The sequence below is a fragment of the Halichoerus grypus genome, chromosome 10 (genome assembly GCF_964656455.1).
Source record: "Halichoerus grypus chromosome 10, mHalGry1.hap1.1, whole genome shotgun sequence".
Taxonomy (NCBI): Eukaryota; Metazoa; Chordata; class Mammalia; order Carnivora; family Phocidae; genus Halichoerus; species Halichoerus grypus.
Genome location: NC_135721.1, coordinates 61,494,649 through 61,519,861, shown reverse-complemented (window position 1 = coordinate 61,519,861; position 25,213 = coordinate 61,494,649). Strand labels below are relative to the sequence as shown.

The 25,213-nt window shown below is 40.6% G+C and overlaps 1 long non-coding RNA gene across 9 annotated transcripts in view; it reads left to right on the top strand.

Annotated features, from left to right (window-relative positions):
* The first annotated feature begins 1,107 nt into the window (after nucleotides 1–1,107).
* LOC118533483 (uncharacterized) overlaps nucleotides 1,108–25,213 on the top strand; it is a 595,288-nt gene continuing 571,182 nt past the window's right edge. For 3 of the 9 annotated variants that reach the window (XR_013441790.1, XR_013441791.1, XR_013441792.1), the window contains exon 1: nucleotides 1,110–1,300. This is a non-coding gene — a long non-coding RNA (uncharacterized LOC118533483). Of the gene's footprint in view, nucleotides 1,301–25,213 lie in introns of all 9 variants that reach the window. The other 6 variants (XR_013441789.1, XR_013441799.1, XR_013441785.1 and 3 more) reach the window with 4 other exon arrangements.

The following is a 25,213-nucleotide window of genomic DNA, read 5'->3' as shown; positions in this document are numbered from 1 at the left end:
AATAGTGCTCTCCCCACACAGAATAAGCACAGGTAAGGCAATAACTTCTTTTAATGAGATTAATTCTGATGATAACTTAAGAGACAGTTTCACTGCAAGATGTAGATGCCTTTCAATCCTCTTTATGAATTAAAATATTGAATCATTTTTGGTGCCATCGATATGGTGGTTATAAATAGAAGTCAAACTGAAGAAGTAGTTTTTTAAATAAATGAAGCCATAACCCTAGACTTTTTCTGTCTTGGATTACACTGAGTCTCATCATAAATCCACCTAGAACAGAACTTAAATGATGTTTGCATTAACTACAGTGAAAACTCGTGACCGAATGCATTTCTACCCACAGAAACACATAGGAAAGGGGTGCTGAGCCTTCCTTCCCGCCAGGACCTAAATATTTCCTACAACTTTTAAAGCCCATATATATGTTCAGAGTCTACACCACCACCCCTCCTCCAAATATTTGTGCAACAGTAAGTACCACTAATTTACGCAAAGGAAAGGTTGAAATGCCCCACTCTTCTGGGATGCGTGCGTGTGTGTGTGTGTGTGTGTGTGTGTGTGTGTGTGTGTAATACCCCTGTTTTCTTAAAGAAGGAGTTGAATCGACGCCAATAGGTCATCCTCCCCCGATGAGCACTCTGTATTATGATTATTCCTCCCCTGGGGTGGTGGAGACTATTCTGCACGCCTTTAGGCAGTCGGACATCACTTATACTTGAGGTTTTCAAAGTAAACGAAGAACCTAGCGCTTCTGCAGAGTCCAAAATCCGCCTGCGAACTTGGGTACGAGAGAGTTCGGCGGAAAGGAAAGGTGACTGAGAAGTTGCGCCACATTTGTCTGGCACTTTCCACGGAGAATCTAATAAGTGGGGGGTTGCCGGAAAGGAGAGGGAGGGAAGGAGAGAAACACCCTCCTCCTCTTTCAGAAATTGCACCTCAGCCTGAGATTTGGTTATTATTTTACCTGTATTTATAAAAACCACCACCGCACTCCCTGCACCAACTACCCAACTGCCTCGACTTCCATTAAAAGCAGCTACTAAGACCAAAGAAAGAGGGAAAGACTGAGGAGTGGGGGGGAAGACAAATAAATAAATAAAAGAGAGCACAAGGGGGGGAAGGGGAGAGAAGGGAGAGGGAGCGCCTGGGACTCCAGACGGCGGCAGGTTCAATTAGCTAAACAAAGAAATCATGGCGGATTGTTTACATTTGGCAGCGCCCGGGCTGCGCGGACCGCCGGCCCCGAGCCGCCGCGGCCCCCGAGGAGTCGGCCGAGCTGCCCCCGCGCCCTGGCCGGGTAAGTGACGCCGGCCGCGGGCCCGGGGCGCGGCCGCCACGCGCGCCGCCCCCGCCGCCACCCCGCCCCCGCCCCCGCCGGCCCCCCGGCGCCCCCCCCGCCCCCGCCACTCCCCCTGCAGTCGCCCCAGCCCCCTCCCCCTGCCCCCGGCGCAGCTGGGCTCTGTGTGGATTTCGGTGACGCTGTGGCTCTGTTCCTTTGCTGCTGCTGCTTCTGCTGCTGCTGCAGCCTTGGGGAAGGGGTGGGGGCAGCGGAGCGGCGAGGAGAGCGGGACCCCCTCCATGTGGCTGTCGCCTCGCGGGGTCAGCCCAGCTGGTGACCCCTGGGCGTGCTCCCTGGCGCCTCCGGTTCTAGGACCCGGGCGGAGCGCGCCGCAGCCCGGGAGGTGGGGCGGGGCAGTGACCCGGCGGGCTGCGCCCATGCGGAGGGCGGGGATGGTTACTGAAAGACGGAGCCCCGGGAAGGGCCACGGCCTTCGGTCCTCGGGGTCTAGCGGCCTCCTTCGCAGCCTCCTCCTCGTACGCCCTCTCTTTCCTGCCCTCCATCCCCGCGACCTTCCTCTCTCTCCTTCCTGTCCACCTTCCCTCCTTGCTTCTCTCTGGCCGGCCTTAAGGTTGAGAACCTGTGCAAGAGGTCATGTCTAAAGGCTGAACTTGAACTTGCCAAAGCCACCCACGTCTGTGAGAGCTTTTCCAAAGGCTAAATCTTTCCTCATCTTTTTGGCCCCAGGGTTCACTTTTTTCCCGTAGGATGGAACTCTCTCGCTCCTACAGAGGCTTTTAGAGTGTCTTTGTGCTAAGGTTGGCACGGCGGTACTGGGAGGTTGGCTAATGACAGGGGAGGAAAACAAAGGCAACAAATGGGGGGGGGGGGGCAATGTCACCAACAACAGAGGAAGCTCTCTATTCTCCCAGGAAAGATGGTTTCCTTTGCGGGAATCTTTTGAGCATCATTGGCATGCAACTGACACATTTCCTTTGTAGAGCGAAAAACAAATCTTTAGGTCTTCAAGTTAATCTCAGTTTTTCTTTCAATAAAACTTTTTTAAAAAATGTTTAGTGCATTTAGTAGTTTTCTTTTTTTCTTGCTTCCCCTTTTCAGAATTCTCAGTTAATACCTCATATTTTATGTTTGTGTCCTGTTGGGGGGAACGCCACAGCCAGACACTGTCAGAGCAGGACTGGAGTTGGTAGCATTTAATTAAGCAGCCGTGGCACAGGCTTGGCTGGGGACCAGGGCATCAGAACCAAGCCCAGTTGCATCTCTTGCACACATCCTTTTGAGTCTCTGACATCATATGCCTGACAGGTTGCTAATGGACATTGTAATTTGTAGTAAAATAAATCGCTTTATTACCTGAGAAGGAAAATGCTGATGTTTAAAAAAAACAACAAAAAACCTCTTGTTTTATCATAGCAATTATTTTACCTTTTCTATACAGATACAATTCAAGTGAATGAATTTTTTATTCATTATTTTTGTTATACCCTCTCAAAGGCCCAAGTAGAGGAAGGTGTTCTACCTTTTCTCTCCTCCCCCTTAAAAGTAGCACACTAGGTAACTGATTCTCATGTATGAGGATCAGCCAAATGATGTCCATTTTTTGCTTGTTGATCACTAAAGCAACTTTCCAGCCAACCCACTACATCTTTAATAAAGCAATACTTATTTTGCAATTTTGGAGCAGGCATAGCCCTATAACTTGCCATCTTGCTACTCAGTTCTTTTTAACCTGTTGACATTTCAAAAAACTGAAATTCACTCAGATCAATAGAGGAAGGAGAGTGGGTGGAAAGACTTAGCTAACTCAAGAACCTAGAACTTACTGGAGTCAGAAGTTCTCACTTAAGATTGTACATGTCTATTTTCACACTTCTGTGGACATTAGAAAAACAAAGTTGGTGCTTCCATAAAGAGCTTCTACCCGGACACTTAACTCACTAGTTAGCTTGCGATTCCATTACTCAGTAACCCCAAGCACATTCTCATAAATGGATTTTACGTTGACTTCCTGCCCATACCAGGTCAGAGATCATAATCATGGAAAGAAGTGAATTGGCCTCCAAAGTGACTTTAACAGAAGCAGAAAGATCAGTCTTTGGGTTATAGATCTTGCTGACCCATTAAGGGTCAGTAAATTAGTAGACTGCACTTGAGTTGACACTTCTGATCCCAACTTAATGGGTTGATTAACTGATGGCTGCTATCTTCATTATGGGCTATTAGCACATTGTTAAACCTGAACTTAGAGTACGGAATTGTTTTTATGTTTACTCTTTGGTTCCCAAGGTTAATCAATATTCATCATGGCCTTAAATTATTTTTAACTAAAGAGGTTAAATAAACCCTTTTATAGAGAAAAGAAAATTCAATACCATAACTGTATATGATTTGGGGAGGCAAAATGTTATCTGATTATTTTGCAACATACACAAAAATATCCAATTAGAAACACTATCTCCAAGAGAGACGCCAAATGGAAAAGTACATATAAATATACACATTACAGATTTAAAATCAACATCCTTCTCATTAGTAGCTAGCACCCTGACCCTCTTATTCTTCTGTGTGCATTTGAGTGACGGTCAAATTTAACACATGATATTTAGACTTCCAGTGATGATTTTCATAACTTGCAGGCTAGGAATAGCTCTTGTAGGCAGTCCAAACCTAGACTTGGCCTACCAGAAAATGTGACTATTAGGCCCCAATGAGGCACACATCTGTGATCAGTATATGTTAGAAATCAGTCTAAAATTTGCATTATTAAATCCCCGGTGTGTTTCTTCTTCCTTGACCTTCCTGAAATTTCTAGAACATTCCAAGGTAGCTGGAATCCTGATAGAATGGGTATCATCTATGATTAATCTCACTATTTGGTAATCAGTATGTCAAGAATACTGGGAAAACTGCTTAAGATGCTTGCAAAGTTTATACTCCTAATCCTATGCCAGATTAGGAGTTGTATAGATTGTTTCTTTCATGTGGAACTTCGTTCAAAACTCGGTGTTCTTCTGTCAGCTATGTCACAAAAGAAGCAGTACTTTCTGGTAGAGGTTTTTGAATTGAATAATTGGTAAACATTTATTAAAATGAAATCAAAAACAAAAATGTACTTAAACCCAAGAATTATTCTACAGCTAAAAATAGGAGAATGAGGATATTTCTTTTATATCTCTAAAATCAAGGCTAAGAAGGGTTCAAGGAAGCCTGATAGTTTCAAAATGAAAGCATTGGTCCCCTGAATAGAGAGTCCACTGAATTTGGAAAAGAGGAGATCATTGAAGACCTTCGGGTGGGTAGAATTGATCAGGGGTTAGGAATCAAAGGCAAGATTGTGGAAGGGCAAAGAAGGAAGAAGAGGGTGGAAAATACCGTCGCAGATAATTTCCAACAAGAATGGCTCAGAATGACATTCCTGAAAGGTACTATGGTTGGTAAATCTTTGGTTTGCAAGCCCAAGTCTCTGAGAAAATAGGATCTTAGTAGAAATGGAATTAAAATAGCATTAACTACATTAAAAACTCCATTGCAAATAAAAGCCGTGGAGGGCACCTGTCTATAAAACTCACCACATTTGTCAGCATTAAAAGCCTGTACCAATAGGTAATCCTCTTGAATCATCTTTTTTAGTCGTTTGGGGACACATGGCTATAGGATTGTGATCTGCTGAGGCAGACGGTCGGTCCCCAAGCTCCAGGGTACACAGATTATTTTTGGCTTTAAAGTGTTTGCGCCCATTCTTACTTGAAATTCAATGTCTTTTGCACTTGCTTTCTCCCTGATTTCATTTTCTTAAGCCCTGCCAAAATGCTTTTGTAACCATATAGCCCTTCTACAAATTATCTTGGTATTTAGAGGAATTTGTTTTCTTTTTTTGGGGGGCGGTGCTGTGCATTTGGTGTCATATCTGCAGTTAGAGGATGTGCTCTAAGCAGATCCCTCTCTGAAACACTGGACTACATTGCTCACCAGAGAGAGCAGCAACATTTATTGTCCTATCCTGTCACTGAAGTGACTGAACTGTTTCTATAATAGGTAAAAAGATGATTGGCTTTACCCTTGTAATGTATATATATAAAGTGAGTTATTTAAAATTTGTTTCGCAAGAGCTTATTTTTATTATGAATGGTATATTGTGAGCAAGGGGGAAATAAAAGCAAAACATGTGGCTTTGACAGTCTGCAGATAGATAAGGCTTTAAAAAAAACACTAAGAGTTTAATTTAATTAAGGTGGCTTGGAGGTATGTTCTGTGCTTGGAGCCGGGGGTGGGGGTGGGGGTGGGGGGGGGTGCGCGCGTCATGAGTCAGAGGCTGTGGAAAACAACGTGGGGCAGCAGAAAGGATCCTTTCCCCATTTTCACACCTACTCACCTCAGAGGATGCAGCAGTGTAAACAACCCAGGCCACAAAGCAAGTCTAACCCAAATCAGTGGAATCTGCATCAAGGAAAGGCAGGGCCTCAAAGCAGCAGCAGTGCCCATCATCGCTGGGCTTCCAGATGCACATACCAGAAAGCTAAGCTCTGTGCCAGTTAGCACAAGAGCTAGTGGGAGCAAAGTCTTGTCAGGGTAAGAGGCTGAAGGAACTCGGCTGAGCCACCGAGGCCCCAGCCTGGGTCACCACTGAGCTCCATGAGTACCGGCGTACAAGCCAGAACCAGGCAGAAGATGAATCAGAAAGTAGGTAGGCTTTATGTGAAGGTTAGGTGGAGGTGTGGGTATCACCCCAGAACTCTGTATAGAGGCAGCAGACCCAACTCTCTTGCCAAACCCAGCACACCAGCGGCTTAGAGTTTTTTAATATTCAATCGTGTCCCTATTGCACATGTTTTGTGGGGTGGGGTGAGGATTGGATGTGGCTGCAGAGATGGGACAGACAGGGTGGGAAAAGGCAGGGGCTGCTAAAAATGGAGTAACCCAATGAAACTACAGGATTAGAATATAGTGAAACATTCATAATCTTCCAACGGTGTGGCATTTGAAAGCAAGAACTACAGGCACAAATAAAACTGTGTGTCCAGGATGACGTATTTTGAAAAATGCGCTGGAAGCTACTTTAAGTTGCTCTGAATTAATGTGTCAAAATTCATATTTCGAGCCCTTGTGTGTGTGTTGCCGCAACTCAATGAAATTTTTAAATTCAAAGAATATACTCATATAACACATTTGTCACGGAAAGCATCCTTTCCAAATGAAAGCTTCTAAATATAGCCCAGGTGAAACTGAGCACTGGAAAGAGTGTGTTTGGCAATGGTATTTTGTTATCAATTTCCAGCATTTCCCCATTACCCACACATTTTGAAAATTATATCTTCTCGAAGGCATCAAGTACAATTTAATAGAACTGACTAAGTGACAATAACTTCCTGGCTAAAACAAAACACAACAAATATCAAACATCTTTCCCCTTCTCATGATTAGTTGAAGAAAGAGGCTCTGTGAATATCTAAGAATATCATACGATCAAGAACACACACAGAACTCAACATAATGAACATTCAAACCAGCATCTCTTAAAAAAGTCAATGTCTTCTGTTTTATTTCACTTTTTAGGACTACCTCAAAATTTCAGTAGCCTGTAACTTAAAAATAATGTGTAAATTTTCTATTGCTGTTACTAAAACTTACTATCAACTTCATTGCTTAGGACGACTCAGATTTATTATCTTACAGTTCTATAGATTGAAGCTCTGACATGGGTCTCACTGGGCTACACTAAAGGTGTCTGGAGAGTTGCATTCCTTTCTAAGGGCTATGGGGGAAAATCCATTTCCTTGCCTTTTCCAGTTTCTTTTTTTTTTTTTTTTTTTAGATTCCATTTATTTATTTGACAGAGAGAGACACAGCGAGAGAGGGAACACAAGCAGGGGGAGTGGGAGAGGGAGAAGCAGGCCTCCCACCGAGCAGGGAGCCCGATGCGGGGCTCGATCCCAGGACCCCGGGATCATGACCTGAGCCGAAGGCAGACGCTCAACGACTGAGCCACCCAGGCGCCCCTCCTTTTCCAGTTTCTACAGGCCACTCACATTCCTTGGCTCATGGCTCCCTTTCTCCATCTTCAAAGCCAGCAATGTTGCATCTTTCTGACTGTTCTTCCATTGTCACTTCTCTAACCACAGTTGGGAACAGTTCTCTGCTTGTAAGAATCCATGTGATTAGGATTGGGCACATCTGGCTAGTCCCCATTTCGTGGACATTTGCAAAGTTCCCTTTGCCACAGAAGGTATCACATTCACAGATTCTTGGGATTAGGACGTGGACATCTTTGGGAGGGGGGCATTATTCTGCCTAATTTTTAAGGCTACTTTCTTCTTAACTGTTAATTTAGGTTCCTCTGCAAGCAGACACCAAGGCAGGGTTACCAGTGCCACAAGTGTATTTGCGAGCGATACCAAGAAATGCTGATGAGGGAGTGGGAAAGGAGATAAGGAATAAAAGACAGACAAGAAATGGCGCATTATCACGCACATTGCTACCAGGGAACTCAAGTTTAATCCCACTGGGGCACTCTGAGGGATAGTGTAGAATGAAGAATTATTCCAGTAGAGGGGTGAGGAATCTGTAGCATTAATCCATCACATCCCATTCTTACTGGTTTAGGCTGTTTCTAGGAGTATTCTCTCTCTGCTCTCTGGCACTTCTGGCTGGTCCTTCACGTGGGCCACGCAACTCCTCTCAACCAGGCTGAAGACCTCAAGCAGAGATCACATGTAGTCACAGCAAGCAGGCTTCGGCGTGAAGGAGTGAGTGTTGGGAGTTTATGTATGGAGCACCAGGCACCTCTCAGGTTTATTCGTCAGCAAGTCCTACTTTTTATCATTCCTCCATAATTTCTCTGATACCTCCCTTTCTATTGCTACAATTCAGATCAGCTTCTCTGCATTGCTCTACTAATCCATTCTTCCAGCTCAAGTTCTGTTCCACTACAAGTTGTGCTGTATATGGTTTCAAAGTTTGTCTTCCTGAAAACATGGCTTTTATTGCGTTATTTAAAACAGACAAGTAAGCAAGCAAACAGACAAAAGTCTTTGTCAATTTCCCATTACCTAGAGGAAAATCTAAAAATAAAAATCCCTAGTCTAGCCTTTAGGTACATTCATCATGGCCCCTTATCACCTTACCTTTGTCAACTCTTACACCAATTTACCTTTATTAGCTTTACCCTGTCGCTGGAGAACAGAAGAACTAATCCAATTTGCCTAACTATGTTTTTGCTTAGTCCATAGTCCTTAACCCTTTCAATCTAAGCCTGGATGATGTGGAACTTTTCACCTGATCCTGGTCAAACACTCTTGTCTCATTAATCTCTTTACTTGTCTCATTACTATTTTTAAGCCCATCTTATGCTTTCCTTTCTTCATGCTCTTGGTCATAGATTTTCTTTTTCTGGACTAATGATCTAATCTCTGCTCATCCTTCAAGGTTCAGGTAAAATCTTTCCTGTCTCTATTTAGCCTTGCAATAGCCCATCCCAGCTGGAAGTGAGGGATCTCTCTTCTCTGAACACTTCAAAGCTACTGTTTTGCTTTTATTTTTTTTGTTGTTGTTCATAATTTTAGCTATCTTTTTCATAGAATGTGAGTTTAATCTCCTCAGACAGGTTCTCAGGCCTTTGAAGATAACAGGACATCATATATTTTTGCCTCTCAAATCAGAGAATGTTTTGGTTGTCATGTGTACTCTTTAGCTATTTGTTGATAAATTTGTTAAACAAATAATCTTTTTTTTTTTTTTGAAAATTATGAACAGCATATTTTGACCAAAGCAAAAACTAATTAAAGGGGGAAAAAAATCAGTATTTTAGTGACGAAGTCTACTGCTGTGCTACAAAGCAACTCATTACTTGAGTTGAATAAAAGAGTCTAATTCTTTTTTTCTTTCTTACTTCAGCCAATTAAAAAAAAAAAAATAAAGACACCAACAGGTTTGAAACTAAGATATCTTAAAAGTAGAGACTAGAAGTTTGGATGTTTCTCTCTTAACCTAGCCCAAAAAGATGTGATGAGAATTAGAAAGGATTTTTTTTTTAACTGACAAAGTATGGTTTTAAAGTGTTTTTCATTTAAAATTTTCAAATTTAGGGGCGCCTGGGTGGCTCAGTCGGTAAGCGTCTGCCTTCAGCTCAGGTCATGATCCCGGGGTCCTGGGATCGAGCCCCGCAGAGGGCTCCCTGCTCAGCGGGAGGCCTGCTTCTCCCTCTCCCACTCCCCCTGCTTGTGTTCACTCTCTCGCTGTGTCTCTCTCTGTCAAATAAATAAATAAAATCTTTAAAAATTAATTAAATAAAATAAAAATTTCAAATTTAAAAACTAATTTAAAAAGAACATTGGACAGGACTGCACTAGCAAGGTAAAAATATCCAGTGGCTTCTTGGAGGCTGGTTTTACTCTTTTCCCATTGGAAAAAAATCCCGTTTTCATTTTGATCTTGTGAGTCAAGGGGGTGACTGCGGAAGTTGGGAAGTTTGGCTGATGATTCTTTATGGTATCAGTAGGGCTTTACTTCTGTGCACAATTACACACATCAAGGCCTGTGTTTGGTGTTGCCTTTTTAGTGTTTAGTATTTGCACCAACAATGGCGTGGAAGTACCGCCAACGGAATAAAATAAAGTTATCTGGCAGGGGAGCATCATCTGCTTATCTCTGACCTCATTAACACCAATCAATTGAGTTAATAATCAACACAGACTGCTAGTAACACTTTAGTGGTTCTCAGTCCTGGGAGTTTAAAAAATACGGATGCCTGGCCCCTGCCTGCAGAGATTCCAAGGTGATAGGTTTGGGTGGCATTCTGGGCATCAGCATTCTGAAAGTAGCCCCAGCTGATTCTCAGCTGTCAGACAGGTGGTGGAGGTGTGGTGATGCAGCAGTACTGTTCACAGGGCGTCATGAGGCGAGCTGCCTACGCAGAGGGTCGGAGTAGAGACACCTCTAGCCTGTGTGTCAAAATGTAAGGCAAATAGCCACACTCAGGAATGGCAGTTCTTGAGCATCCAGTGGATGGATAGTAGAGTACTAAGGATGACCAGAGTTGGGGTACAGCGAAGAGGAGAGGGTTCCTTTATTTCTTATCTACTTGGCTTTAGATATAAAGGAAAATATTTAGAAAACCGGGGGACAGCCCAAACATTTTACAACTTGGCGATATGAATTGCACATTGGTGGGGGTACGCATTATAGCCCAGAGTTCAGAGGTCTTGTAATTGTGCTCTTTTGGTCTATAGCCTCCAACAGTCTAACGTTCAGAGTCAACAATAAACAAACCACAATCCAGACGGAATCGCCCAATTCCAGTATCTTCAAAGCACCTACCCTTTTCAAATGAGACTGTGGATTTAGACCCATGCTGTCCAGTACAGTAATTACCAGTCACGTGTGGCTATTGAGTGCTTGAAATGTAGTTAGTCCAAATTGAGTTGTGCTGTAAGTGTAAAATTCATACCAGACTTTTGAAGACTTAGTACAAATCATGTAAAATAGCTCATTAGAATTTTATATTGATTATAAGGCTAAAATATTAATATTTTGGTTACTTTGGGGGTTAAAGGAGATACACATTAAAAATAACTTCACCTGTTCTTCACTTTTTTAAATGTAGCTGGAAAATTCAAAGACGTATATGTGGCTCACATTATATTTCTGTGAACAGAACTGACCTAGACCCTTTCAACCTGAAAATACTACCAAATAATTATTTCTCTCTTCCCCCACCCCTGGAAACACATTCCCAGTTCCACCTGTGGCTCCAGACGACTCGAAAGTGGTTTTAGCTCTAAAGTTGTAGAGACATACCTTTTCAATGGTTGTGACAAGTTGGGGTGAAGTCAAATGAGTAGCAGGCAAAATTTTGCCTTTTTCAAGTATTCATTTTAGTGTGTCTTTTAAACATCATTGCAATTATTTTTATTGCATGGTTATGCAGGTTTATGACTTGTCCAACTCTTTCCCTCTCAAGCCTGAATAAAATGCCATTGTCAAACATACCTTCTCTAATCTGTGCTATTTGACATACATGAGGTAGGACAGAGCTTTAGGTTCTATTTTCACTTCAGTGCAGATGTGAAAGTTCCAGTTAATGAGAGAGTTGTGTAGTGTTTGTGTTTCAGGAAGAAAAGTCTCCCTGAATCTGCCTTAAAGCTTTAGATATTCTGTACAGGGAATAAAGTGACATGCTCAAATTAACTGTGGCCAGACAGATCCACATGATATGAATATAAATGTTTGAGTCTTGCTCAAATTACGGTTCTTGGTATCAGGGAAAGCGCTTTCTCACTCTCTCATTCTACTACTGGGACCTATAGTACAGGATTTACATTGAACTCAACTATGCTATTTGATTTAATATACTTATTATAATACTTTTCAAAGGAACTTCTTCAGGGGTCTAAAATTTTCAGTCCACATTTCATTTCTTTAGCTTTAAGGAACTTCAAAATATCTTTCCACTTTATATCCAATTATGTGGTTAATTGGAAAGGCTATGGAGGTTAGAATGGTAGTTTTGGAGTCAGCAGACAGGTTTCCATGCCTTATCATCCAGTGATCAGAAGCATATCAGTGTTCCAAAAAACCCCAACAATTTTGAAGGACTAATTCCTTGAATTGCTATTTCCCCAAAAACCATTTCTTCACCAAAATCCAATTCCCCTATCAAAAAGTTCGTGGAATGACCGAGTTACCCAATCATGGATTTATCAACACTTTCCTTGGATGAAGCTTCTCTAAAGTTTATCACAGATGCCACCGAGTGAGGTAACCATGGCAGCTTGAGAGGCCAATTCAAAGTTTTAGTTTGAACTCCTAATTTTTATTTTTGCCACAGCCATTTTACATTCGTTGATAGGTTCTGAAAGTTCAGTGTACTCCATGTTTTCTTAGCATATTGGTCCCTGACTTTGGGGAATTATAGTTCATTTATTTCACTTCCTAGTGTTGTGCTTGTTCTAAATTCAAGAACTTCTATGAATCATGAGGATGAGTTTCTGTCATCCAACTCATTTAATTGGGCCCATTGCTTTTTGCCCCTTTTTGATTCACAGAGTGCTTCCTAGATAAATTAAATGGATTACTTGACATGTTGTTTAAACATTTTTAAAGTGCTTGAGATGTGAAACAAACAGGAAAAGCCGTTTGGCTGGTCTGGCTGAGGAATGAGCTGCGGGACTGTGGGGCATAAATGGCCATGGCAAACTAATAAACCTAAGGTAAAACTAAGACTAAACAAAATGAAATCTTGGAAATGTTGTCCTGGGCTGTTGAACCATCCCATGCAACTCTGTTTGCTAGAAATTTCATCAAATGCAGAAAGCTTATGACTTCTGTCCCTTTGCTATGTTAACTCGGTCCTAGTTTGCAGGAAGATGCAGGGTGAAAGCAGAGACCATTAGAAGCAGTAGAAAGGATGTGCAAATGCCCAGAAGGGATTTTATAACGACCATGGAGTTAGGACCACCAATCTGATCTATAGCAGTTACTAATACAAATTTAAATTCCAAACAAATGTTGCCATGAAGACAAAGTAAAAACCAACCGTTGACTAAAACTTTAACTATAAGGATAATATTAATTACTGCAAAAATAATAGTTTAAAGAAATAAGTTCTTGGTAAATTCAGCAATTTGACCATTCTTCAAATGCATTGGGTAAATTGGCCATTTCGGTGAATGGATTTTTCCGCAAACTGTCCTAAAGGTATAGGATTTGGGGCAAGTTAGTCAACTGTTCTAAATCTCACTTACTTTACTCTGAATGGGGATGATAAAGATAAGCACCTCTTAGGGGTTTTGTGAGGGTGAAATGAGGTAACGTGTGTACAGCCCCTAACATTTAGCTTAATCGTGTTGTTTCCTTTCTCCTGGGATGGAGCTCCATCAATGGCTGGGCCACTGGCCAACAGTCTGCCAAATCAGGTCAGTTTTCTGGGCCTTAGCTTTCTCAACCTTAAAGCGATTAGGGATTTGACTTATCTTTAAGATCTCCTTCTACCCAAAGAATTCCATGGTGTTAAAAACAAAAACGAACTCTGGTCTACTGAATCAAGAGCTGCTTAATTTCAGAGTTTCAGAGTCTGGATTCCCGATAAGGACAGAAACTGGTGAGGTAACTGGGTCGCTGGTGCAAATTATGAAGAGCCTCTGAGTTGTTTGCTAGGACCCTGGATATTCTGTGGCCCCAGGAATCCCAAGGTGAGGTATTTTTCAACAATACTGAGAAAAAACAAATTTGGTCCTGTCTAAGCCATGGGCTGGGGAGGGGTGAAGGAAGGGAGGACCCTGACTACATGCATACCCCTGGGTGGCCTTTGGCTTCAGGCAGATGTCCACACATAGTTCACCTCCAGCGAGACCCTCCTCGTTGATGGACCGATGGTATGCGGGCTGTGCCAGGGTCACCTGAAGGCTGACTGGGCACCTCGTGGCATGTACACCTATTGGTTTCTGTTCCTTTCCGCTCTACCCTGGGCTTTTTGTTATGATCAATATTGTGCATTTGCTATCCCCAAGTAGTCTCTCTTTTATCAAAAGAAGATAAGCATATGCTTGACTGTGTTACAGCATCTGAACATTTCTGTGCGAAGCAAGTCTTTATTCTGGCTATAGCACACCACACTTGTGAATTCAAATTAGTTAGAATAATAAATAAAAACTTTTTTAGAGCAGACCAACAAGCTTCTGTTGAAAATAGCTATGCCTAATTTAAAATGCTATAGAAAAACTCAACTCTTTCTTCTTGATATTTTATAGTGTTAGAGGTTTTCCCCAAACACAGCAAAGTTTACAAATCCACTGATTGTGCATCCAGTCAATATTACATCCTTAGACCAACTGCATTTCCCTACATGATTTTAAGTCTATCTTCAGGACTTCCAAACAAAGTAAAAAGCACACACTTTCTTTACATTTCCATCCATAAAATGCAGCACAAATCTCACTACATTTACTCAGGGGAAAAAGAAAGAGACATCTCCATGCTCTAGGAACCATTGACAGAACATATTGCAATCTTTTCATTAAGTTCACACAAAATGAGGATTTAACGCATGGGCAAAACAGCCCATCCCTAGAGGTTCCATTGCCCATAATCCCACCTTGAAAATAGCTCCATATTAATTGTTGCAGCCAAGTGGACACGGAGTTTTACTGCTCGGCACTCCCACTTCACAGATAACTAACTGCAATTCTGGAAACCTTTAGTTTTCATTTTCTAACACAGCCTTATTCAAACAAATATTTTATATGTTCCTTTAAACCCAGAAAATCCATATGGATCAAGCTAAACATTAATGTCTTTGCTGTATTTTGATTTTAATTGTGTGACTTTTAGAATATTTATAAGGACATATCGTTGTAAGTATATATACCCACATATAAATATATGTATGTATGTATGTACTCTGCTTTAAAATTTGACATCTGAAAATTCATATTTCATAAACTGATAAATTGCAAATCGGTCATCCACATTACTAAAGAACCAGCTGAAGCCTCCTTTAAGTAACCATATCCCTAGTTAATTTAAAATATGATTCAATTTATAAGTATTTTCTTTTCACTTCACTCCTGGGATGCATTTATTGTTTAAAGTGAGGTACACCTGGATGAAGTGAACGTTTAGAAATTCTGGCTTACCTTTCCCGTTTCTGTGCCTCAGACTGGTAATTGTTGCAAGTCTTACTTTATATAAAATTATGTAGTTCAGCCTTTTAATAAACCCAGAATAAGGGATTTCCCTAAATAGCCATCGGGACATGTATTACCCTTATTTCCTTAAAACAAAGAAAACAATTTCCTAGATAGTAAATCCCTCACTACCCATAATTCCACGTTGCACATAAGCGCTCAATTGTTTCAGGGTACTGTACACAGTTTGAGGCTCTGGCACGGTTAAAAAAAAAAAAATCCTGGCACATAAACAGCCAGTAGGACTAACGTGCCAATTTTGAATTGTTCACTGTTTTTATTATAGGTTCTAGGTTTCAGATGAACAGGAGCCTCCTATTGCCTTTATAGCAGGATATTAAATTGCAGCCCCTGGCAGGCAGCACCTGCCCCCTTCTGGGCATGCTCTCGTCAGCCGTTGGCCGTGTGATACTCCAATGTCATGTATATTTTGTGTTTTGTGCTACATGGGATTTAAACATGTGGGAACACAATCTCTCCCTGAAGGTAGGCAACCCATGGTGCCAGGTCTTGATAAAGGCTCCACACAACTAAAATTTAGTGTGTATGGAAGGTCCTGCCTTCCTTCCGCAGGGTGTTTTGAGTGGTGAAACAACACAAAATCTTATGAGCGTCTTCGACAAATGTATATAAGAGCTCATTCCCTTTGTATGGAATTACTTGAAATCCCTCTCACTCTGGCAGTTTATTAAACTGACCACACAGTATGATTGCCTATTGTGTAGAGAATTTTTCATGTGTATGTGCGCTGATCCCCTGTCTGAGCTCTATAAGGGGACCAGTTTATTCTCCCCTAAATTTGAAAGTAGAGGTATTTAAAATAATTAACCACTAGATATACTACCCATCGTTAGGATTTATCTATAGATATTCAATCAGATTTTTAAAAAACTGGACCAAGTAAGGCAAACTGAAATTTAAATGTCAATTCAGTGTTGAATTGACCAATGTCATGGGTGCAAGGGTGGCTCAGTCGGTTAAGCCGCCAACTCTTGGTTTCTGTTCAGGTCATGATCTCAGGGTCCTGGGATCGAGCCCCACTTCTGGCTCCGAGCGGGGCACAGAGTCTGCTTGAGGATTTTTTTCTCGTGCTCTCCCTCTGCCCGTCCCCCCTCTTGTGCACGTGCATGCTCTCTCAAATAAATCTTTTAAAAAATAAATTTCAATGCAGAACAATGTTTAAGTCTGTTATTAAAATAAAAGGCACAACTCAAAAATAAAATAGAAGACATACTGTAACATCCTTAGTTTTGGTATTTTCAGTATCTGAAGTTCATTTTTACAACATTCCTCTCAAGGTTCGGTCTTCCAGAGCTGCCCAGCTGAGCTTACAACTTATTACTCAGGTAAAAATGGCAATTAAATCTCCTAGTACACAACTGTGGAACTACAGATGGCTTCCTGAAAGGTGATCTAGTTAACCTTTACTTATTTATTAAATCACAAAACAGAGCATCATAGGATTAGAATAGATCTTAAAGTTCTCCAGCCCAATCACCCATCTGATACTTTAATCACTTCTAGAACATTCTTGCCAAACTGATTTTCATAGGTGCATCTCAACTTACCCCAAGATTGGTTTCCTATTCAACACACCAAACAATGCCCTCCCATCCTCAAAGTGCTGAGTAACCCACTCAGGATTGTAACATTTTCTGAACCAGGGAATAGGTCACTACAGGGTCTCTTATTAACTCACTGTTTTAAATACATGATGTGAGCCTTTAGCAGTTGGGCTTTTGTGTCTGACTTGTTCAGTGTCTACTACAGATAAGGTTCAGATACCGCAAGTCAATAATTGAAATTTGAAATGGCCTAAAAGGCCGTGGTGTGCTGAAATAGGTTCCTATCTGCAATTATGGTTTGGTAATGAAGTGATAGTCCAAGTTAAGTGATATCCCTCTGGTAGCTTGAAATCAGTTTTGGTGGGAGAATTTACACCACAGAAATTGGCAAGTAGTTTAAATTGTCATCCTAAGGAGTTGTGCATAATTTAATATGAAAGAGGACAACAGGTAAAATGCATGCCGGATATGCTGCTTTAAAGAAACAAAATATGTTACAAAAGTTCTGGCTTTTTACAATAAATACTATGGTAATGTCAATAACTATGGAAAAATGAAAGCTAGAACCTTAAGCTAGAGACTATTATAAAAGCATCCTTTCTCTCAAAATGACTTGTTTCTTTTGGGGTCAGTTCTTAAACTTCTTTGGGAAACTTGCAAATTTACTTAGGTGACCTGCAAAAAACCACTATACTAGCAAACATGGAATACGATGGAATCACTGCATGGTTTTCGATAACTGATCCACGAACCGAAAATCTCTGAGTTGACTTGTGGAAACATTATACAAAGTAATAATAACCATTTTTTTTAAAAAAAATCTGTGATTACATATGGATGTGATAATCTGTAGCAGCACTATCAGATAAATTATACATATTTAAAAAATTTCTGTAATTACATGTTTACCCGATAGGCCAGAACGACTCTGTCCCAAGGAGCTGTTACAGACTGAGTAAATAATACATGTTTTAAAGTCCATAATTACATATGTAAACGATAGACTATCGAGTAAATAATGCACATTTTAAAAAGTCCATAATTACATATTTACATGATAGTCTGTAAATTCTGTAATTACTTATTTACACAATAGACCATAACAGCTGTTACAGTCTATTATGTTAACTCTCATAGAATTATATTATGGATTTTTTAAAACACCATAAAGAACCTAAGGAATGGAATGATAGAAATGAAATAAAATATAAACTCATAGTTACTATAGCTCTCTCAAAAGAGGACTATTTCAAGTTCAGGTAAAACTCATGACTGATACTTTTCTTGAAACTACAGACTTAAAATTTATTTGCCAAAATATAAGTTAGGCATCACAGGGTGAGGAATAACTAGGTAGTGTGATATTAGGTCAATTTTTTCCACTAGTTCCATGGATAGAACTATTCCTGGTGGCACAAATAAAGCACTGTATGTAACTTTTATGTTAGTTAGGCTTCTCATAAAATTACAGTGAAGCACAATCATTAGATTTGTATTTATGGTCTTCGTTTATTCTTTAAATATAGAATATCCTTTAGTTTATACATACTAATATGATGTTTGGGAGTGTGTATATAAGTTATACATAATGGTAACATATGCATTTGTAGGTTTTCAATTGCTTTCTTATCTTTTAAGTCCTTTCACGGATTAAGGACTCATACAGTGCATTTTAAATCTCAACTTCTGAATTTATTCTTAAGTTAAATACAAGATCAATGCAACTAAATGAGACTTCTGTCCATAATTACTACTAAGTAGCAAGGCTAAATCAATCAAGTGAGAATCTGTCATTTAGTGCTGTTGGACCATATATTCTTAGTAATAAAACACAGTATGGGAGAAACCTTTGATCCTATTTGTAAGGTATTATTCTGTAAGATATTTGACAGCTTGAAATAAGTGAGTGCTTGATTTTCAGAGAGCTGTTGTACAAAAATAAATCTTCACTTTTCATAAAATTTATTTTCACTTCATATTTGAGCTACAAACTCCTGGCATTTCTCAGCAACATCCATTGATGAGGTTATTTAAGCCAGTGGCTTTCAAATTTCTTTGAATGCAACTCTTGGTAAGAAATAATTTACATTAAGGCCTAGTACATCCATACAAAACCTTCACAAAACCACATACACCCTTAACAAATGTAATGTACTCTGATATTATCTACTCCACTGTTTTTTATTTTATTTTGTAAAAAATGCTGATTGTGACTCACCAAATTGATTTCATGATCCACAGATGGGTCACGACCTGCAATTTGAAAAACACGGATTCAGACAATGCTTTTTTATTGCTAGGGCACACATGGCTTTCTTACTTTATAATAGGTAGATAAAATCTGGTTATATTTGGAATGGAAGCATTCTACTGGTGGATTACAGTGTAATCTAATGAAAGTTGACTCATTTATGAGTGTAGAAATATATAATAAAGATACGAAGTTTTCTCATCTAGGTCTCTAGGGTTAAAGATCTTGAAATAGAGCATCCTAGAGTACATTATTCAAGAGTTTTGGTTATTACAGAAACTATAGAAATTATTTAATGGGAGCTCTGCGGAGGGACACAACAGATTTCTGACTCAGGATGTCCTGCTTGAGAAGGGATTCATTTTGTGGGCATTGTTTTTGATTTTTCTTTTAAGATTTTGTTCATTTATTTTAGAGTGAGAACGAGCGAGAGAGTGAGAGAGTGTACATGCATGCACAAGTGCGGGGAGGGGCAGAAGGATAGGGAGAGAATCTTAAGCAGACTTCCCACTGAGCATGGAGCCCAACGCAGGGCTTGATCTCACCACCTCGAGATCATGACCTGAGCTGAAACCAATAGTCGGAAGTTCAACCAACTGAGCCATCCAAGTGCATCTTGGGGGCATTGTTGATGGTCCCAGTGAAGATTTGGAAGCAGAAAAGGAAATACTACCGCAAATGTGACAAGGAATCAGAGAGATTTTCATCTTTTTATGGTAAGAAAGTCCTTCAATAAAGAAATTTCCTAGGGTATTTAAATGTTTCAGAATTCTAATTAGTGAATTTGAAATTAGGATCCCAAATGAAAAACTCACCACTATTAATTGGTAAATAAAGTTAAGTATTTCACAAATTGTCATTATTTTATTCTCCTTTTAGGTCAATGATCACTAAAATACAGTATGCTCAGATTTTGTTGTGGAATATAGAGAAGAAAAAGTGTTCAAGAAGAAGCCATGCTTTTGATTATGTAATGGAAGGTCTAAAATGGGTAAATATTCACCAGACACAAATATCTAAAATTGATATGGTCTACTGGTCTCTACCTTGTCAATACTTTACACATTAGAGAAATGAGAATGAAGGAAATTTGTTAAGTATTCCTCAATGATCTCTCTAATTTTCATGATTTTTTTTTTTTTTTTTAAGATTTTATTTATTTATTTGACAGAGAGAGACACAGCGAGAGAGGGAACATAAGCAGGGGGAGTGGGAGAGGGAGAAGCAGGCTTCCCGCCGAGCAGGGAGCCCGATGTGGGACTCGATCCCAGGACCCTGGGATCATGACCTGAGCCGAAGGCAGACGCTTAACGACTGAGCCACCCAGGCGCCCTAATTTTCATGATTTTGGATAAGCTCAATAGGTAAAGACCTTCAGACCACAAATATATATTTGTAAATTCAGTCCTAATCTCAAATATGCATCATGTCAGATATGATAGCTTTCGAACAATTCTCTGTGCCTTATTTGCTTTTTCTCCTGCATTGCTTAGAGTACAGCCCTCCATCCACCCAGACTCTCAGACTGGAGAGCTGGTGGTTGTCCTTACCCTCTTGCTCTTTCTGCTCCCTGATGAGTCAAGACCATGTCTTTTATGGTCTATTTCCTAAATAGATTTCGAACTTTCCCTTCCTTTCCATCCCCACTGCCATTTTCTATGTTAGACCCTCATTATTTGTTATATTAGTTCCTTTAAGCCTCTGGAAGGATCTTCCTGCCTCCAGACCACTTCTATCACTTCATCTTTGACACTGCTGCTGGGCCAGTCATTCTAAAAATCAGATCCTGATCATGCCTGCCCTTTGCTGAAGATTTCCCCTTCCCTTTGCTTTCTCTGGCCAGCCTTGTCCATCCTTCCAAAAACAGTAGTAGAGCTGCCCTAGCTCCGTGATGGGGTCAGAGCATCTTCACCCTGGGCGGCCATTGCACCTTGGGCCTGGCTCTATCTGAACATGGTCAAACTGTTCTACTGCATGTTTGTCTCTCTTCCTCATAAAATTTTTAATTTCTCAGAACTCAGAACTATTATCTTTTTGCCAAGAAATATGAAATGCTCAATAAATACCCATGAAATGATTAGATGGAAGAACCAGTGTCTTAAATAGTAATGTCCAGTTCAGGCTGGTATTTTTCAATTAGATTTATAAGCGGAGTTTAATCTTCTCAATGGCAACTAAAAGAAATAAGGGGCGCAGGAAATAGGAGTCACTTCTTAGAGATGGAATTTTCCCTCCAGATTACAGATTCATTTAGGAACTGTATCAGCCTAGAACCCAGACTCTGACATTGTATTTTTGAGAGATTGAAATCTGCTCCCATCCTGGATTTTTTTTTATATGTACACGTAAATTATTTCCACATTGCATGTAGCAGCTTTCTTGAACTCTGTACCCAAACTGGATGTTGCATTTTAAAAACCTGAATCACTGTATTTAAAAAGAAAATTTCTTTAGCTGTATTCTATAGCTATGAATGGAGATCATTGTGGGTACTTTTCTCCTGAAGGAATTTCCCTCTTGCTATATTGAAGTTTTGGAAATTTGTGATTTAGTAGCAAATGATTGCATCATTTGGCTATTGTAATGCCAAATATGTATGTATTGGAGAAGTTATTTATTTTATATGCATGTGTTTTTATTATAATGGACTTTGAAGACAGAGATAGATTTCTTCCCTGCAGTGTTAACTACAGTAAGGGTTAGCATTATAGAAAGTCATTCAACTGGCTCTTATAATAATAAATATTTCCGTGACAAAACCTACTATGAACCTGAATTCTCCAGAAATCTCTCTTTCCCTTGGCTACTATTTTATCTCAAGGAGAAAACAGAGAAAATGGAGAAGCAGATTACTTCTAGAAACCTGTAGGCAATTAAATAAAACTCATATATATGAAGGACCACTTTTTCTTTACATTATTCTGCCATCAGTTAAGCAGTACATAGATTTTTTTTCTCTTCTTATTCAAAGCTGATGCTCTTGGTGGTGCTATTGTCCATTCATAAATATGCCTTGAAATACAGGGTATGTGCCAGAGATATTGATAGGCTAGATTCTTTGTCTAGTAACCATTTATTTAGTCATTAAAAATGTCACTGAGCACCCCTTGTTGGAAATGTAAGCACGAATGCAAATCCTGGCTTCAAGGAGTGTGTAGTCTAGAAATGGTGATAAGATGTATACATAATTATAACAAAATTTAAAAGTTGCTATGTTAAAGGAATCCAACTACTTCTTACCAGCTCCGCTGTCTTCCTGGAGTCTGTGTCACCATCATATTCTACTTAGGTAACCGCCAGGGTCTGCTGATTGTTTTCCCTACTCCCATCTGACCCCCTCCAAGCTATTCTCAACAGCCAGAGGGTCCTTTTGAACAGGAAGTCAGATCATGTCACTCCTCAGCTCAAACCTCTGTAATGGCCCCCATTTCACTGTCATAATCATCAGCTTCTGACCCCATCTCCTACTACTCGTCCCCTCCCTCACCTCCCTCAAGCCACTCTGGTCTCTTTTCTGGTCCTGACAAAGGTCAGGTGTGTATCTTCTAACTCTTTCTATTGGCTCCTCCTGCTGCTTGGAATGCTCTCCCCCACCAACCACATAGTTAATTCCTTCCCTCCAAGTCCTCAGGTTTGCTAAGATTTCGCCTTAGTAAGGCCAACCTTAACCTCTATTTTAATCATTGGAATCCCCTACACCCCCTTCCTCTGCTGTACATTTCATTTTACCAAGGAATCGATCCCCTTCTAAATACTAGGTGATTATTTGTTTATGATGTCTATGGTTTGGGGTCTGTCCCACATTAGAATCTCAGCTCCATAAGGCAGGGAGCTTTGTTTTGTTCACTAATGCATCCGAAGCACCTAGGAGAGTGCCAGTCCATAATAAGCACTCAATGAATAGTAGTTGAATAAATGAAAAAAAAATGAATAAGATTTACAGATAGAATATTATTTATAGGTGAAAGATTTATTCTAAGAGGAAGGGATCGGAAAGGTCTCACTGAAGGTTTATTGGAGTTGGATTTTTTTTTTTAAAGATTTTATTTATTTGACAGAGAGACAGAGAGCACAAGTAGGCAGAGAGGCAGGCAGAGGGAGTGGGGAACCCGACCATGTGGGGCTCGATCCCAGGACCCTGGGATCATGACCTGAGCCGAAGGCAGATGCTTAACGACTGAGCCACCCAGGCGCCCCGGAGCTGGATCTTGATAGAGGAGTAAAATTTGGATACATGCAAATACATTTAGGTAAAATGCTCTTACTCATTGTTTTAATATTGTCTTGTAATTCTTATAATACTGCTGTTAAAGTCAGTAAGAGTCACATTGAAGAAAGAATAAAGTACATGTAGAAATATGGAAACTGCTGTAAGGTTCTTTTTGGTAGGAGAGTATACTTTTCACCTGGGTAATGGCTCATTTCATTTTGTGATCTATTCTCTCCAGACCAAAAGGAAAAATAAAGGAAAAATCATTGCAGCAATCACATTGAGTCTATCATTTTCCTCTCTCCCTTTCAAAATGATCTCAGAGACCTGATATCCTCAAAGCCTACTTGTTTTTAACTAAACATTCATTAAATCCAACATATGCTTTAAAAAATTCTGTCATTTGGATGTTTTGCCATTTAACTTTTTCTCTTTGACAGATTTAGAGGGAAAAAAAGCTGCATAGATATTAACATCAGATGATTAACTAGTGTAATATAATGCTAACAACATAGTTTAGAGAAGAATCGTAAATTGAAATGTCTGCATGGTTTCTGCCTTCTTTTATTTCTTAAACTGCTCAAAATGAAGCTTTTACTGCAACACCAAACACTGAACTCACAAGTTCAATACTAAAATGACTGGAGGCCATGCTGAAAATTAAGCCACAAAGAACTAAGGAAGAGCGTAAACCGCAATTCCAAGCGATGCTTTGCTCATCTGGCAAGAGAGTGTTGCTACAGCGCTGGTTCTCTCTGCACGCTCACGTCTTGTTCTTTCTTGACCACACTCCAGCCAAGCTTTTAGAGTTGTCACTCTACTAAAATTTCCAGTGCTCATCTTTGACATCTCAACAGCGTCTGATACACTTGAAACACTTTCTTGGCTAGTACTCCTGGACATCACACCTCTGGTGCCCTCCTACCTCATTGCATCTCCAAGTTTTCTTTGCTGGATCCTCCTTCTCGTTGCCACCTCAAAATATCGGTGTGTTCCGGGGCTCAGTCTTCATTCGTCTGTTGTGTGGATCATCACTCACTTATGAAGCAATTTGCCTTGGCACCTGTGGCTCAGATCCCACTATGTGCCGACCCCAAATGTTTATCTCTAGCACCTGCCTCTCTTCTGAGCTCCAACTGTGCACCATCACCTAATAGGCAACTCAAAATTAACATGCTTAACACGGAACACTTGGTTTCCATTGAGCCTCATCTCTGCAAACCTCCCCCGGTGTTCCTCATCTCAGTCAACACCAGCACCTCACCATTTGTGGGTTGCTCAGTTCCCCAAATCCTTCCTTCATCCTTGACTCCTGTCTTTCTTTCAGACTGCACATCCAACCGTATCGACAATTTCTGCAGGCTCCACCTTCCAAGCATCTCCCCAAGCTGCCCCTTCTGCCCACTCTGTCTTCACTCTAGTCCTAGTCACCACCATCTCCTGGCTCTCCATCTGCATTAGCCCCCTCCCTGGTTTTCCTGCTTCCACCATATCTCCTTATAGGGTATTGTAACCCAGCAGACTCGTGACATTTTCAGAGGGTAAATCAAATAATGGAACCTTTTCCAATGAGTTCCCATCACACTTAGAATAACTCCAAAGACCTGTCATGGCGCACAGGCCCCATATGATGGGACCTCTGATTCTTTCTCCACCCTCACTTGCTTATTTCTTCTCCTATCACCGCCCCGCCCCGCCCCCCCTCCCCCCCCCCGGCTGCATCCCCCGGGTTTCCTTGAAGCTCCTCAGGCCCCTTGCGGTCTTTGTACTTGCTGCTCCCTCTTGCTGGAATGCCTTTACCCCCTATAGGTATGCAGGTACATGACTTGCTCCCTTCCTCTATCCCCTCCTCTACCTCCAGGTCACCCACTTAGATAGAACATCCCTGCCCACCCTGTGGAAATCGGCATCCCCACACTACTCTCCTTACCAGCTTTGTTTCTCACCATACCAGTTACCACTTTTTTTTTTTTTTTTTTTGGTATATTGTCTGTCTTGCTACTATCATATGAAGGCAAGGACTTACTTATTGACTTCTCTATTCCCAGCACATGGTAGGCACTCAGTAATTTTTTGAACAAATGAATAGTTGTTGAGTAAATATAAATTATTTGTTAAGCCTGATCTTATTTATTTTTTAAAGATTTATTTATTTATTTATTTGAGAGAGAGAGAATGTGGGGGAGGAGCAGAGGGAGAGGGAGA